We start from the raw sequence: 18622 nt of genomic DNA, 5'->3' as shown, positions 1-18622 counted from the left end.
GGACCCTTTCTGAAATTAAGCAGTAAAAGAAAAATAAATACTACGTTGTATACGATTGAAACGTACACAATGAATTCTCTTAGGCAGCGATTACTTATAAATAATCAACGCTACCACGACTAGGTCAATGAAAATCGAAACTTTCGCTTCAGTTAAAATTCACCCAGATCCAAGAATTATTCAAAGTATTTTATCGCTCTATATTCTAGTGGTGCCTCCATATCTTTTAAAACGCCATGCCGCCATTAATCAAATATTCCCGTAATGGTCTAATTCCTGCCAGCATCAATCATCCGTTACCGATGATTAGTGCTTTCGGAAGAAGTACCATAACGAGGTGCTGCCTTGGATTTTTGACGAAGAAGGTATGCTGCATGCTGAAAGTCACGGTTTCTAGGTGTGTCTGACAGACATTTTTATGTTTTGAGTTATTCCACAGCCAAACCGAGACCATAGACCTATTTGAGTTACTCGTATATCAGTTTACGCTGCTTCATCAGCTTGAAAAGTAGAACGGCTGAAGATTTTCAATACGAGGACACATTACATTTGAATCGATCAATTAATCAAAATATGCTTTATTATCAAAGAATAACATCTTGTTGACAAAGCCTGTATAAATAAAATAAATTAAATGAATAACATTTAAATAATTATTTACTTAGTATACATAGTATACGTTGTCACTACTTTATAAAATTGAATTATTGAAAAGCAATCAGTCACTCATTTGAAATTTAAAGTATAACAAACAATAATAGGTATATGATATCAAAATGTAAAGTTTTGGTATATTTATTATTAGTCTATTATATCCGCATAATATTCTTCCAAACTATAATAGGTTCTATCGGACAGAACTCTTTTTACAGCTTTTCTGAAGCCAGTGTTGGACTGTATATTTTTGATATAATTTAGAAGGTGGTTGTACATCTTGCAGCCGTTATATAAAATGGAGTCCTTAACTAGAGTGGAATATGGTAAAGAAAGTTTGATATGGTTACTTTGGCGGGTGGCATATCTACTATCTGTAATGGAATTTTGTTTATGTTCATAAATGAGACACACTGTTTCAAGTATAAATATACACACTACCGTGAAAAGGTTATGTTGCTTGAAGTGAACTCTACATGAATCGCGAAATTTTAATTTACAGAGGTATCTCAGGGCTCTTTTTTGTAAAACAAAAACACTTTGAAGAACATTTCCACTGCACACTCCTCAGAATGGGATACCATATCGCAAATGTGACTCTATCAAGGAGTAGTATACTGACTTTGCGATTGTATAACCTAGTTCGTTTGCAGCAATTTTTACAGCATAACAACCAGAGGACTATTTTTCATTCCGGTTTTTGACATGTTCATTAAATTTGAGACCGTTGTGAATGTATAGTCTTAAAAATTTAGAAAACACACTGTTTTCAATGATCTGGTGGTTGATAGAAATATCAGATACTACGCATTTGAAGGACACTATCTTCGTTTTTAATATATTGAATGATAAACGGTTTGAGTCGCACCACTCTTTAACCTTTATTATATCTGAATTGATGACCTTTTGAAGATCGGCTTCCTTATCTTTATGCCATAGTATGATGGTATCATCGGCAAATAGTGTGAAACTTCCTGAAATGTCAAGCATCGTCAAGTCATTGACATATAGTAAAAACAAAATTGGACCTAAGACTGATCCTTGCGGAACACCACATTGTATATTACGTAAGCTTGACATTGTTTTTGTTTTTACTACTTGTGTGCGGCCACATAAATATGTCGAAAACCATGAATGTGCCTTATTTCTAAATCCGTAATGGTGAAGCTTTCGCAGCAGTATCTCATGATTCACACAGTCAAAAGCTTTCGATAAATCACATCATTGTATCATTTGTGTTCTTATTGCACTGAAATTCAAACTGTTTGATGCTCAATATATTACACGCCTGCAAAAAGTCAAACATTCTCTTCTTAACGAGTCTTTCGATGATTTTGGCTAACGTAGGAATGAGTGAAATGGGCCTAAAATTCCTAGGAGAGCTCACTTCACCTCCTTTATAGATCGGTATGACAATTGATGTTTTGAAAAACTGTGGAAATATGCCTTCTTTGAAGGATCCATTTATCTGGAAGATTTTCAAAGATCCTAACAGAAATGTCATCAAATCCTGTTGCGGTTTTATTTTCAATTGTATGTGAAGTTTCTTTCAATTCATCAATATTAGTGTCATACAAGATTAGGTTTTCATTACCATTGAAGTTTGCTAGATTTATTAGTGGATCGTAAGCTACGGGTATATTTTGGTCAATTCATCTGAAACTGAAGTATAATACTCATTCAATGTGTTCGGATTCAACTCCAAATCTACTTTCTTTTTGGGTTTTTTTCCTACAAGATCATTTACTATCTTCCAACTCTCCTTTGATTTGTTGGTGGAACTGTCAATGCGATTTTTATAATAATTTTCCTTTGCTAACTTTATCAACTTTCGATATACTGATCTGTACATATTGTAGTAGTTATGGAAAGAATCTGTATTTGTATATTTTCTGATATAATGCAGATATCTCATATTTCTTGCAGAATTCTTTAATCCTTTTGTGAGCCATTGTTTCCTATGTTTGTTTTTAATCTTTCGAATTGGAAAAGTATAATTGAAGATTTCAAGAAGTTTATTGTAGAAAACTTGAAATATTTCTTTTAATGTTGTAGGTGATTCCCAATTCGTTTGCTGACATTTCAAATAGAACCTATCATAGTTGGATAAAGTATATAGCTTACCATATTTATATTTTTCACTTTTGCATTTTGAATCAATGTTACCTATTGTGCAGGAAACAGCCTCATGGTCAGAAAGACCTGCAGATACAGTCGAACATGTGACTTGATTTGAATCTAAGTTACTGCATATGCACTGTCAAATCAAAAGCAGTCAAGAGGTTAATTAGTAACTGTGTGATATAACTCTCTTTATCATTGAAATTGATATTGAAATCACCTGTTAATATTATTTTGCATTTCATAGGAAAATCGTTCAAAATTGACTCCAATTCGTTTATAAGAATATGAGGGTCTAATAACGGTGACCTGTAAATGCTTGTAAATTGGTTTTCTTACTGAAACTTATGGAAAATTCGAATGCTTTTTCTTGTAGTATATAATCAAATTTGGTGATATTGGTAAAATGTAATTTATCATTTAAAGAGGTTTTTCCCAATATCAAAGTTCCGCCATGAGTTGCTGTTTTTCTACTATATTTCGAAATAACGTTATAGTTTGGTATATAGTTTTTGAGCCAGTGTTCAGTTAAAAGAATAATAATCTTTATTTCCTTCGAGGCAACACAATATTGTATAGGAATTGTCACTTCTCACATCAGTTCTTGTTTCTTAAAGCTGAAGAATTGAGTAAATAACACACATACAAACATGAACACATTCGCAAATGAACAAATGAAAACATAACATGACAAATGAAAAATAATCATTTGTTCGACAAGAAGGTACTTCTAGTATATCTTCCTGTCTAGTATTCACATTATGAAGGTCTGGTATAACCCTGAACTTTTTGATATTCCTTAAAATCCATAGATCTTTGAATGTATTCCCACATGTCTGTCTATTTTTGAGTCCCAACACATATCTGAATACCTTTTTAGGGCAAAATCAATCTTTCCCTGAAGAAAATAAACCCCAGAAGCAAATTTTACTAGATGCCTGGGCATAGAATTGTTTGAGGAGCATATCTGTACCCCACTGAGTCGTCTCCTCAAATTCGGGGCACCTTATGAAACCGCCTTGCACCAAATTTTTGAGCACGTACGCAGAATCTGTCTCCCCATGAGCAGGTTAGCTAACGTTTGCGCTAAAATGATGATTCACCAAAACCAGAGGCAAAAAAGCCCTGCACGGTTGAATCTAAGGCATCGTCAGGTGTAGCTGACGTACAAAAACCCTAATATGGGAAGGTTGTGGCGGGTATCAAGGTAGGAATGTTGCACCTTGACTATCCGACTACCTGACCCGCTGGGGACCGAATCAGGTATTTTAGAGTTCGGCAGAGCCGTACCTTTACCATCTGACCTAAAAGACCACTCACGATACAAACTCATCCGCTTCGTTTAGAAGCTGGGTTAATATGATCGAGTGAGAACAGGTGTGAGCCACAATAAACCCTTGCGGGTTGCGGTGGAGGATCGAAGAGACCCACTCACTTTTGACCTAACCTAACCTAACTGTATCCTACACGAGAAACATTGTGTTTTTTCTGGATTCATATACACACAATTAGCGCCAAACCATTGATTCATGTTTGTTATAGATAATTCATAATTATCTTTCAGCACAAATTGATCTTCACTCGAGACAGCTTAGGACTTATCATTTGGGTATAGCGCGAATGATGTTGGTAAATCAAGTCCGCCAATACAATACAATACAAAAATGAAAAGGGGCCAAGGACTGAGCCCTGAGGAACACCAATTTCAAAGTCGACCTTATCGGAAAAATTATCATTCGGTTGAATATATTATTAACGATTATTGTTAAACTTGATATCAATTTCAGAGAAAAACGAAAGATTTCGTATCTGGACAGTTTTTCAAGTGGAATATCGTGTATGACATCACAAAAGATGCTATCTTTTTAAATCAGTACAAGTGAAATATACCTATAAAACATGGATGGCGGATGGCGGCGGAGCTTCATACATGAGAACAATACTCCAAAGAAGGTCTCATCTGGGCTTTATAAAGCATCTAAAGTTGGTCAGGTGTGTACAGTTTTCTGGTTCGGAACAGTGTTCCAGTGTTTTTGAGAAGCAGCTCTTGCAATTCCAGCGACATGATTGTGCCAATATATATTGGTGTCCATTTTAACCCCCAACAAACTTATTGAAATAGAAAGCGGAATTGTCTATCCTGACATTATTATATCCGGTTCGGAGACATTATCTTTTTGAAAAAAACCAATGCCAGCGTATTTTTTTGTGAGGTTTAATTAATTTCGATCCCCAACAAGGAAATTAGCATCATCTGCGTAGGCTATGAAAATTAGTGAGGATGTGGAGGTAGTTTATCAAGTCACTGGCATATACTACAAATAATAAGGGTCCCAGTATGGAACCTTGCGGAACGTCCGACTTGATGGTGAGTGGTGGTGTTGTTTATTATTACTATTTGGGTTCTTCTTCGCAAATAAGGAGATAATATTCGAAATTGCGACTTTAATTTCGAAATTTTGACTTGAGACTTGAAATTTCGACTGTAATCCCGAAATTTCGATTTTGATTTCAAAATTTTGAGATTACAGCCGGATTTTTCAAAAAAAACCTAATAAAAATATGTGGCCATTCTGTCCCTCAGTAGAAAGCTGATGCTCAAAATTGAAACATGTCGTTCCAATGAATTCATCATCGAAACAATATCTCATTACCATATACACGGGTTTCTTCAAAGTGCAACGGCGTATCAACTTTTTGTTTCTCACTTTCAACGTAATTACTTTCTTTTCATTTTGTTTGTGCGCTGCGATTTCTCGAATATCATGCACGTAAAAAGAGTTCAATAAACCGCCCATCTAGATCTGAAAACTTGCTCCCTGTATGAAGAACGAACGATCAGACGAGATGATGATGGAAAATCGTGGTGTACGAAGAGGGCAATATACTCGACGTACAAGTAAGAATTCTTGGAAGACAGGATTCGACGGACGTGCCTGTAATTTACGGACCCACGTTGAGTGGAAAGTAAACGAATAATCTTGGTCGTGATTGTCTACTATAGTCTGGTTCACAAGCGCCATTTAAAATAATTTGAGTTCGCCTTCATTCGATTTGTAATTTCATCCTTAGTGATAAAATAACTCAAGAAGATACATACAATTTAGTCATTATTGCAGGGATTCCAAATATGCATGATTTATAAAGAACCTGAAGCTTTCTAAAGAATTATCCGCCTCCCGAAACTGAAGCGCGAATATTGAATTTACGCACATATGAGAGAATTGTATCGCGCGTTTTCAGTCACGCGTTTCCACCGCGCGTTTTCAGTCGCGCGTTTCCATCTCTGTGCACAAATGCGACGCGCGCTTTTAACTGAAGGCGCGATGCGACGTGGCGCGCGACTCGAAGTGTAGACTGTAGTGTAGACTGTGCACATGGTTCAGTCGAGCACGCGCTTTAGTGCAGTTTAAATCTACAATCATGGAAGAAAATATGGCATCGTTTGATACCACCGTTTAATTTGTCTCTCTGCTTTCATTGGAGGTGTTCAAGTGATTTGGCACAGTTGAGTCCACCAAGAGCGGTACATATCAGAATTATGGTCTTGTTAATAATTTTCTACAAGTTGAAGGTTTGAAAAATAATAGCATAAATAATTCATTGAGAAATTTGTTGTTTCTAATGCTGCAAATGGTTGGTTTTTTGATAAAAGCTACATTAATAGGCATTTTTTAAACTTTTCGTTCTATTTTTGTTATAGATAAATGCATTGTTTATCAATTTTTTTGGGAATCTGATAATCAATTAATGAATGAAAAAATAGACTTTATTTATAAACTGTTTACTATTTCCCGTAAATATAAACAACACTGAAGTAGCATTTTTCAAAACAAGTGCTCTCTTATATTTTGAAAAAACTAATTCTTCATTTGATTATTCGAAAAACAATTCGTTATAAACAAATAAATTTCCACACTTTATATTTGTAGAATAATAAAAAATAATTAAAAAATGGTTTTTCTATTTTTAATTACAATATTCTTCATTCCAAGAAAACACATGATTTTTTACTATGCACAAAAATAAGGTGTGAAAATTAATTGGTTTATAAAAATTTTTTTGAAAAAAAAAAGGTTCTTCAATAATAATATTTACTGACAAAAATAAGTACAGTAAATAAGAGAAAATTCTTGGAAAACGATTTTTCAAAATCATTATTTTATTATCTAGTTATCAGATTCAAAAAAAAAATTAATTTTCTCATGAACAGTGCATTTTTCTTGATGATCTCCTGCCACGTTATTAAGCTATGTAAATTTTCAGCCTAATTGAGAGATTCTTCTGGAAGTTCAGTATTGTTCATTCAACTTTTCACCAAGTATCTAATTTTTTCATTCTTCAATAATCATATTTAACGGGTTAACTTTGTTTTGTTGACGTGACTGAATCGGCCAAGCTGTTTGTGCACGGATTTTTTATTCTCAGCAAATTTTCCGCTCTTGAAGGATTTTTTTCAATAACATAATTTTCAAAAAACGAATACCTCTTTCTTCTTCAAACTGAATTGTTTATAACTCTTAAAATCTCAGTTTAACTAAGATTGTTGTTGGCTCAAATCGAAAAATTACTCTGTGTGAAATTACGTTTCGAATAATAATTATTTTCGATGGAGGCGAATTGAAAGTATGTGAAATAGTTTAGTGAACTAGACTACTACTGTTTACCTTTCAGACATTTGATTAAACTGTTTTGTAGGCTTTGTTTGAAGATAAGAGCGGTCGGTTTCCACCGGAAGTCATGGTGAGGATGACGATCTGAAATCCAAATTAACACGATCTATTTGCTTGACGCCAGCTACCTAATAATTTTGGGAAAAAAGTTTTGTGGCTCTCACTGAAGCTGGTTGGCAATGTATCACCTTGATATCTTCAAATTTGTGATATTTCCACCATTATCAGCAAATAACGTCGAATGATATGGGCCTGTGTAATTTTTAGGATTATATGCGACATAGTCTGTCGCAGATAGTTTTTTCTGAATTTGTTAAACTTTTTTTGTACACATTGTATTCTCTCTAACAAGTTGTCAAGTTACTGTCATTGATATGTGATTGATAAGTCAAGTGTATTGAACTTTCTTTTGAATATACAGTGTCACACATAAAGTCCGCATCAAATGGGATTTTTTTTTGTTCATATCTTCAAGCAACTTTTGATATCTCCATTAGGTTGTGCTTTAAAAATGATGGCAAATGACATGCATATGACCGATCAAGTGATTTTTCTTCCCTGTCCAATTTGACATTTTTTCCAAAAAATGTTCAGAAAAGCAGTTATTGCTCGAAATTTCGAAAATCGGTAAAGAGAAAAGATGATTGTTATTTCATTTTTACCCATATACTAATTTTTAGCTCTCTAGTACAAATTTAGTTTTTCGAATTACTCTCAACCGAGCCAGTAGATTTAAACTTAGCTATTATCCTACTAACTGTTGACTGATGAATATTTCTTGCAGGATGTCTGGCATTGAAAATATCAGCTACTTGTCGGTGACCGGTATTCTCGCCGCATATTAAAACGATTTCAATTTTCTCTTGAAGATTCAGCATTTTTAACAACACACTAGACAACGATTAAACTATTTTGAATCTAAAACTGAAAAACACTATTTTGAGTTATTCAACAAATGTCATATGACAATAAAATATTTTGCTTATTCAGTTCACTTCAATTGTTTCCACAGTACTCTTAGTTTAATTTCGTTGTAATTTTTCGTAATTAGTGAATCAAAGTTTGACTGTTCGAAAAGTGCAGTAAAGAATAAATTATTGACTTTTCATTGATATTGTTTTTTAATTATGCTTATGTATCAAGCTATTTCGCAAAAAGTAGAAATAAAGTGAAATATTTATCTGTTTTTAAAAACTGTATCAACTTTGCATCATTTTTGGCATAATTTTTTTGGTGTTTTAAATTTTTGCGAAATAAGTTTTATTTAGAATTGCAATTGGTAATAAAAATGCGTTGGAAAGATAAGTTAGGCATAAAGCACTAACTTGTTGAGGTTTGGCTAAATTTGAGAAATCGGCAAATGTCAAATTGTCGGAAAACTGTAAAAAAACTAAATTTGTACTAGATAGCTAAAAATTGGTATATGGGTGAAAAATGAAAAAACAATCATCTTTTCTCTTTACCGATTTTCGAAATTTCGAGCAATAACTGGTTTTCTGAACATTTTTTGTAAAAAATGTCAAATTGGACAGAGAAGAAAAATCACTTGATCGGTCATATGCATGTCATTTGGCATCATTTTTAAAGCACAACCTAATGGAGATATCAAAAGTTGCTTGAAGAGATGAACAAAAAAAATCCCATTTGATGCGGACTTTATGTGTGACACTGTATTTGAGTCTGTTGAGTACTTTCATAATTTCCGATCCATATTTCGTCCTACATTCGACGTATTCAGTCACCGGGTAGGTGAGTTTCGAATATTTGACATAGCCATTAGTGATATTAACTATACCGCTGAGGTAAATGATCAAGAAGACTGGGCTTATCATTGATTCCTGTGGTAAGCCTACAAACATTGTTTATGGTGCAGCGTTTCAGTGATAATACTTGTTTTCTATCTAATAAAAACTCGATATCCAACTTAGTGGTTTGTCCCTTATGCCATAGTTATCCGAATGCCTTAATGAGATCACATAAAATTGTGGCAGAGCATTCGGATGCATCACGAGTGATTCAATGTATTCAAAAAATTTATATGAAACGTATCAAATCGTGTATGCACCTTGATGGCATTCTGTTCCAAAATGCCAATTACAATATACACCTTTGATCACACAACCGACAAATTGCAGCAATATTCAACGATCTTAGTAGGTCGTACAGAGGCTGGCCGTTCATTACGTGAAATTCCTCGCTAACTGTTTATCAACCACATCCGAAGAAAAGAATCTCTCAAGGTAAACCTGCTCGTGGGCATTGCACAAATAGATATTTCTCGAGCCTCCTCGCATAAAACCTGCAACGTTCTGTTGTCTGCAATGCGAAACACACGACTTCGAACCTTGACCTTACCCAGTCACGTTTTCCACTTGCTTTTCCAATACTGATAGTTCAATGGAGAGAATGGACGGCGAAGCTGTTATGACTATTATTATTGTTATCGTGTGTCAACCGCGTAGAATACGAAATGCAGATGGTGACGATGAGGTCATAAGTTCCCGTTAACTTTTATTTGCTGCATTCCAATGTTTCAGGTAAGTGTCAACGAATAATATCCTTCAAATAGAAAGGGAAGCAATTTTAAGAGACCTGCATTGGAAAAAGTGTACTAGTTTTCCTTTCAAAAGAACGAAAGGCAGAAGTTTTAAATTGAGCAGCGAGTTTTGAACAACTTTTAGATAGGAGGTACTGATTTGCTGAAACCATGCCATAGTGTCAGTCCCAGACTAGAGTCCTGTTCACCGTTTCAAAACCTACCCCACAGCCCATACATGGTTTGTCTACATTTTCCCGCATTTCCTGTTTTACACCCCTCAACTGATAGTGCCAACGCGGTATTGAAGACATTTGACAGGTCCAACGTCACAACCAAACTATGTCTCCTTTCTCTTTTATTATCTCTTATCTTCTTCACCATTTTTTCTACAGCCATTACGGTAACCATTCCTCCTCTGGACCAAAATGGTTAGGAGAGAATTTCAATTCCCTTTCGCACCAGACTTGAATCCTACCATCGAAAAGCCTGTCTAATATCCGTCTTATACCCGTCAGCAAGCTGATAGGCCGGGGATTTCCGTCCTTTTATGGTTTCCATACAACCTTTGTTCGCTTCCACACTCTCGGGAAATGCCTTCTTCCCGAACAGGCGTTGAAAAGTTTCACCATACATTCGCCCTTCCATTCCGTCACCTTTCGAAAAAATTCATGGGACCCTATCCACATCAATCGCCTTTCCGTCAAGAAGCTGCTTCACTACTGCGCGTAGCTCCCCAATCGAAAAAGCCGGCTGATACTCTTCCCATTCCTCTTGTCCTCTCTGCCCCAACCATTGCCTGGTCGGTGTGACGCTCAAGCGACCGTCCTTGGGGAAGTACATGTTTAGCAGAAACCCACTGATGTCTTCCTTCCCCTCGGTGAAGTTCCATCCTCCATTGCGACATTGGACATTATTGAGGAGTCGATAGAGAGGGTCCAATGGATTTTCATCCTGGATCCGCTTCACTGTATCCCTCAACCAAGTATTTCTTGCATTCCCTGCCATTTTTTCATACTTATTCCTTTCTCTTCTGAAATCAGCCTTGCTTCTTCTATCTTCCTTGTCTCTTGAGCTCCGAGCCTCTCTCCTCTTTCTTCTTACGAGGGCGGGTGCTTTCCTGCTCCACGTTCCACCATTCTTTCTCCGTGTCAACCATCCTTTCACTCTTAGGCACAATAAACTTGAACATTTATGTGATCTAATGAATTTCTGTGCACTTCTTAGTGTCACCTACAGACTGGTTGGCCATATTTTTCACCCCGGAATTGTCATATCGATTTATATACACAATGAACCAAAAACTTCTCATTGAATATAGTCCATTCAAACATATTATTAATATATTCGCGACAAGTTTGATCCTTCGAGCCGGATATTGTAACTCGCATATTTATTAATTTTCTTGCTATTGCTAGCTGAATTACGTAGGATAGAGATCGCGCTGTTGTGTTGCTCTTTCGCCAATGTGATGATGGCAAACCTATCAAGAAGTGGAAATTCGCAGTATATATTGGTTTGATTTCATTTAGCACATGTTTTTGTTGTTGTTCGTTCATACAGTACGTTTCTAATTGCCGGTGGATGAAAACTCCATTTATTAATAGGTTTCTCTCGATAACATTCGTAAGTCGCTGGGAAGAACCTAAATAGTAGCCATAAATAACCAGTCAACCAGTCACCACTAGGTCAAGCGTTCCTCGAGGTTCCATACTAGGACTCTTATTACTTTTAGTATATGCCTATAATTCGATAAACTGCCTCCAAAGCCTCACTAATTTTCACATGGTAGCCTACGCAGATCATACTAATTCCCGTGCTGGGAAAATGGTTAAGGCTTTCACAGCCGAGGTTTTCAGTGTCACAGTTTTTCGGGTTTGATGGCCGTCGGTCTTTGGAAAACAACAACATTACGGTGTCAGGTAATGTAATGCTTGATGTACTGGCTGCAAAAAGGGTAAGTCGATTTACTGAACAGGATGAAATTTGCATGTGTATACATACAACTGGGATTTTTGTATGTATTACGAAAAAAATCTTGCATACTTTTGAAATACCCTAGAATTTCGTGCAAATGATTCAAGATGCAAATTATATAATTAAACAAAATTTCGATTGTTTCTTCAGTGCAACCTATATTGTAATTTCCCACGATTTATTACCGCACGCTTTGTTAATAACAGTATTAACAGAACTAGGAATCTGATAAAACTACTGAAACTTGTCTACAATGCAAGTTGTGGAGAAATTATCCCACAATATAGCCGATGAGATGATTTACGTAATTGTTATTATCTGAGAGGTAATAATGTCCATCTGACCCTTGTTCACTTAACGATTTCATAAACGAGTCATTCTAATAACAGTGAAAATATAGAAGAATATTGAAAAAGGAATATTTTCTGGGAGAGATGAGTTTTTAAGAAAAAACATTTTCTTTTTTTCCACTTTTACGTCGTTATAAAATATTTAATGAATTATCATGCTGTTTTTGTGGTTTGAAAATAACAAAAGTAGTATAACTCTTAGCACAATAACTCACAAACTCATAAGTAGAATATCATGAAAGTTCAAGAGGATTCATTTGAATATTGAAACACAGAGAATATGTTTCAATGTATAAAAGAATCTACATATCAAGTTTGGTTTCGAGGGAAACATCAGATTTTACCGAAACTCCTTTCTCAATTGTACGTAAAATAGACAAAAAAAAAAGAAACAAACCTTATGAAGGCAAGACGCGATGTGATACGAGATTACCAAAACCTTTAGATGTTCATCTAACAAAATCATTGAAAAAAAGGATATACGACTGTTACAAAAGCAATGAGATTTCTAAAACTGAAATCATAAGGAAGAAATTGAATACTTCCGGCCATAACGGGAGCTGCTGTAACAAAACTCTTCAGAATTGGATAAAGAAACTAGGATTTCGATTTGAAATAATAAACAAACCGTCAAGCAGTTATGGAAAGCAGAAGAATAGTGGAATTGCGTAACAAATTCTTAGAACAAATAACTAAATATAGACAAGAACAACGACAAATTTTTTATTTGGCCGAAACTTGGTACGACACTCACGACACTGTTACGAAAGGATGGACTGATGGTTCGAGAATGTGTACGCCTAACATGCCAGCAAACTCAGGATCGCGAATAATCATTGTGCATTGCGGAGGAAGTGAAGGATGGGTTCCGAATTCTTTGAAATTATGTGGAAAAAAACTCGAAGACTGCAATGTTGACTATCATAAGAACATGGAAGGTAATATTTTCGAAGAATGGTTTGAAAACACATTGATCCCAAATTTGGATGCGAATAGTGTAATAGTTCTTGACAACGCTTTCTATCATTCGCGACAGCTCATCAAACTACCGAATAAAAACTCGAGAAAAGATGAAATACAAAGTTTGTTAATGGATAACAATTTATATTTTGCAGATAACTATACCAAAAACCAACTACTTGAAGTTTTACAGACCAAAACATTTGGAAAAGTGTATGCCCTTGAGATTATTGCTGAAAAGTATGGACACACCATACTGAGGCTTCCCTCCTATTTTTGTGTTTTCGATCCCATCGAGTTATTTGGGGAAAATTGCATCAGCATCAGGCGTAAAAATAATTTTCCAAAATTTGATAAGAAGGTAATAGAGCTAGTTGAAGAAGAAGTATCTAATATTACCGAAGAAGACTGGCAGAAAAAAATTAAAAAAGTAATTTTAGTTGAAAAAGACTATATGGTGATTGAACATATTAATGGTGGAAATAAATTCATTATTGATTCAAATGACGACAGTGATAGTGAAACAGATAATATGGAAGAGGAATTATCAGAAGCTTTCCAAGAAAGTTTATGAAGAGTTTTTGAAGTTTTTGTATATATATATATATATATATATATATATATATATATATATATATATATATATATATATATATATATATATAGTTCATAACCTATATAGCTCATAACAAATTATGAACAGGCATTTGGAGCGAACGAAATTTATGAATAATGAATAATTATTAAAAAAAAATTGATTCAACTCGTCTCTTATATCGACAATTTAGCTGGGAATATTTTAGAAAATACTCTTTACGAATACCACTGGATCAGATTAACGTCAATTTTTTTTAACATCGACTCGTGGTTTTATAATGCTGGTCTTGTGGTATTCTGTTCGAATAATTTCACAAATAACATTTTCATTAGGTTGTGCTCAGGATTCGATAAAGTCGACGAAGGCCGTTTCTGTCTGGACCTGATTGGCGAAGGTTCAACCGGTGAGAAAGTTATCGAAGTGCTTGAAAATATGCTAGTCGGTTGGCTAGAGCTCTGGGGAGTATGGTGGACGAGGCAGAACTTCGACGATCAATTCAATTAGTTTACTTTGAACGCAGTCATACGAATTACGTTTATGAAAAACTGTTTCGAAATGAAAACATTTTTTGTTTTCTATTTAAAGAGTGGCAAACTTTCAAAGAATGATGGAAAAACAACAAGTCAAAGTTCTGATGAAAATTAGTGGATCATCCACAAATGAACCACTTGTTTCTACCTAACGCAAAACTTCTGTAAGATTCAAATCTGACCTATCTTTTATACGTCCATGAATTATATAAGAAATATTTTATTGCAATTCGTGAAAAATTTGCAACCCAAGTTGTAGTTATACGAGAAATAGTTAATTCAAATGTTTCTATTGATACTTTTAGATTTTTTTATATGTCACTGAAGGAGTGGAAACCATAAAACGGTTTATGAAAAATGAACTCATCACCAATAATATTTGTGTACGAGATGAATACAGTATTGACTACTTATATTTGTTGAACTGCTTAACTTACTAATGAGTTTAATGAATTTCACTGCGATAATTCATGGTCACCATAAAATGTAAACGGACAAATCCGTTTCACACAGCATTTTTTATTCAAATGATTCGACAACTAATTCCGAATTCTTCAAACCCGATACAATGAAATCCACTCACTGAATTGTCATTATTCTAATTATTCAGCAATTTATTCCTTCGGCAGACTTTCTCGAGAGAAAAAAGGGTACTTTCAATTGTAACACTATTCCCATCGAATTTTTCTTCATTCGTCATCGAAGTCAGTATTAATGAAAAACAAAAGTAAGCAATGAAGAGAAATGAGACTAAAGAAATTCGTTCATATTATTTCGATTCGATTCGGTTAAACGAATCAAATTGAAAAACACCGTTCAATGCCAACGTATTGAATTGTTTAAATTTTTTTTTTCAAACTATTCAACAACTCTACCAATTCACGAGACATTTGATTTAATATTAATTTATGCAAATACGTCTTTTGGAACTATTTATTTGAATTTTATGTGAGTATTCGGAAGGCTGGGTAAAAATATTATTGTATAATGTCAAGTTGAAATATTGAAACTGATCATGATCAACCTACTTGAAAAAAGTTCATTATTTAAACATAATGTTTTCAGGTTTATAACTCAATATTCACAATGAAAAACCTATATTGAATCTTCCCTCCCATTTATATGATCCTAACAACATGAATGATTTTTTTATTGCTTCGCAACAACGGTGTAATAAGGTTAACCCAAATTTGGAACAATTTTACAGTAATAACGTGAATGATTCTATCACATCATTTCTTGAACTGACATTGATCACCGAAAATGAATTGTTAACCTTCATGTCACAAATCTCTAAGGTATCTCTGCGCCTTTTATCTGAGCTTTTTGCTCAACAGGTTCCAACTTGGTGACAGAGTTGTGGTCACCTCGTTCAGTGTCGAAAACTATACCGAGTTCATCAGCTGCTCAGGCAGCTGCCCTAAGGAGAAATGCTCCAATTCCTGCTCTCTCATGGTCACGGACCATGCAGAGAAGGGGATCCGAACTCCTGACGACTTTACAGGCTGTATCCAGTACCATTCTGTCATGTAGACACTCCAAACTCAAAAGTCCACGGCCTTCTTGTTGTCGAGGGAAGTACGACCGTGGAACGGACGATTTGGGATGCAAACTCTTAAAGAGATGCATCATTTTTCGGGTCTTTACGTCGAGTTGATACAGCTCCTCCCGAGTCCACTTCACTACTCCAAACGAGTAGAGTAAGATTGGAACGGCAAGCATATCGAGTGGTCCAACGAAAAGTATGCACCTTGCTTTCCTTCTTTTTTTGTAACTTAACGCAAAAATGCTCGGACAGGTCAATTTTGCTTTTGAGGGGGACACATTTTAGATGTATTTTTCTACCTGTGCCTTCAACCCCCTAGCAAGGGTAAGTAACAACCCTAAAATTTTCAATGAAAAGTGGAGTCGAGTGATATATCATTTGAAAGAGCACAAAATTCTCTTTCCAGTGATACCTAATTTGTTGTATTTACTTATAGTTATAAAAAAAGCAAGAACATTTACTCGATATTTTTGGTGTTAATGAAAATGCGGAAAAAAAACGGCATTTTTATCATTACTACATTCCTCAATTTCTGTGGTGCGTTTTTTGGTTCAAATAACAACAGCAGATAAGTGTACAAAAAGAATTTAAGCAAAAGTTCATTGATTCAGTTAGGTTGCTTTTGAAATGATTTCAACATTACTGTAAAAATGGTTTATTCCATTCCTGAACAAGTTGAAATTGTTAAACTTTATTATTAACATAATAGTTGTGCTAGACTTACTGCTCGCCTCTTTAATAACAGTCATCCCGGGAAAAATGTGAATGATTCGTACGTTGCCAAGTTAGTCCAAAAGTTTGTCGATACCGGATCTGTCTGTAATGTGAAACACCAGCCACGGAAATCGATCAGAAATGAAGCAGTGGAAGTCGCTGTTTTGGGACATGTTGAATTGGATCATACTCAAAGTACCCGTCAGCTTGCTGCAGCCTCAGGTGTCTCCCGTTCGTCCATAATACGGATATTAAAAGCCTATAAATTTCATCTGTACAAAATTAAATTAGTACAGGAACTCAATGAAGATGATCCTGATAGAAGGCTGCAATTTTGTGAACAACTGAGCCAGCTACTAATTGATGATCCGCACCTATCATTCAACACGTGTTTTTCCGATGAGAGTACATTTTTTTCAATGGAGCTGTGAATAGGCATAATTGCCGTTACTGGGATGACAGTAACCCACACCCTCAAAAAATCAATGTCTGGTGTGGCATATTAGGTAGTCATATCGTAGGGCCACTTTTTATTCCTGGGAATTTAACTAGTGAGGTCTACCTGAACATGCTTGAAGATACAATTGATCCTCTCATAACAGAAATAATTGAAAATGACCAAAATCATAATGATGATCGGCTTCATTTCCAGCAAGATGGAGCACCTCCTCATTATGTTGCTCCAGTAATAGAGTATTTAGATGACCGGTTTCCTGGACGGTGGATTGGAAGGAGAGGCCCCATCGAATGGCCTGCCAGGTCACCTGATTTATCGCCTTTAGACTATTTCCTTTGGGGACACTTGAAAAATTAATGTTTTGCTACGCAGCCCGAGTCCATAGAAGATCTTCGCCAACGAATTACAGCAGAGTGCAGAAGTATAACACCTGATTTGCTACAGAATGTTAGGAATAGATTTGAACAAAATATGTATTATTGTATGGAAGCAAATGGGTCACATTTTCAGCACTTGCTGAAGTAGGATTCTACTAAGTCAATTACACATTTAAAAGTACTGGATTGTAGTTGTTTTTCTTCATAATACCTACATGTTTGAGTGAAATACAACAAATTAGGTATCATTGGAAAGATAATTTTGTGCCCTTTTAAATGATATATCACTCGACCCCACTTTCCATTTAAAATTTTAGGGTTGTTACTCACCCTCGCTAGGGGGTTGAAGGCACAGGTAGAAAAATACATCTAAAATGTGTCCCCTTCAAAAGCAGAATTGACCTGTCCGAGCATTTTTGCGTTAAGTTATAAAAAAAGGAGAAAAGCAAGGTGCATACTTTTCGTTGGACCACTCTGTATTTGTTGCAGCAACTTTGTTCTTCCCCGACAGTTCCGATAACCAGATCTGTCGAAGTTTGTGCTGATACTTGCCGCGGAGAAAGTTTTTCACTGCTGCTACCTCTTGTGAGTGGCGTTGTTCCACCCTGAGGTAAGTATACGTCTCTCCGGCATCCATATGGTGTAGGATGCTTCCATCTACGAGCTGCACATACTCTCCGTAGTCCCCGCATCGTCCTCTTTCGAGATGGACCATTGCACAATTGTCTATACCGAATTTCATACCGATAGCATGCGTGTACTCTTCCACCACCCTCATGGACTGATGGAGATCCTTCTCTCCAGAGGCATAAAGTTTAAGATCATCCATATAAACAGATGTGCCTCCGGTTTCCGGGGGTGCCACAGTTATACCCTCGAGTGTTTCTGAGCGCAACGGATAATGGGAATAGTGAGATGCAGAATAGAAGGGGACTGAGGGAATCACCCTAAAATACACCCCTTCTGAAAGTGACCCACCCTGTTTGGACTCTTGCTTGCTATGTTTTCTCTGATAAAAATTCAATAATAAGACTCGTTTTGACAAACCTTTTATATGTAATTTCGTGATTAATTGAAAATGTCCTTATAGGACGAAACTGCAGTAACGTTAGTTACAAATACAAATAAA

At 35.5% G+C, this 18622-nt stretch overlaps 2 protein-coding genes across 2 annotated transcripts in view; one reads left to right on the top strand and one right to left on the bottom strand.

The window, feature by feature from the left end:
* Rab3GAP1 (RAB3 GTPase activating protein subunit 1) overlaps positions 1–18622 on the bottom strand; it is a 92839-nt gene that overhangs the window by 32272 nt on the left and 41945 nt on the right. The window lies entirely within an intron of this gene.
* The window catches only part of haf (leucine-rich repeat and fibronectin type-III domain-containing protein hattifattener), a 79693-nt gene that overhangs the window by 24543 nt on the left and 36528 nt on the right, over positions 1–18622 (top strand). The window lies entirely within an intron of this gene.

Source organism: Leptinotarsa decemlineata, unplaced genomic scaffold (assembly GCF_025532065.1).
Source record: "Leptinotarsa decemlineata unplaced genomic scaffold, Ldec_3_MD MMD2_tig00000008_RagTag_RagTag, whole genome shotgun sequence".
NCBI classification, from domain to species: domain Eukaryota; kingdom Metazoa; phylum Arthropoda; class Insecta; order Coleoptera; family Chrysomelidae; genus Leptinotarsa; species Leptinotarsa decemlineata.
The sequence above is the reverse complement of the archived record's forward strand: the minus strand, read 5'-3'. Positions and strand labels throughout refer to the sequence as shown.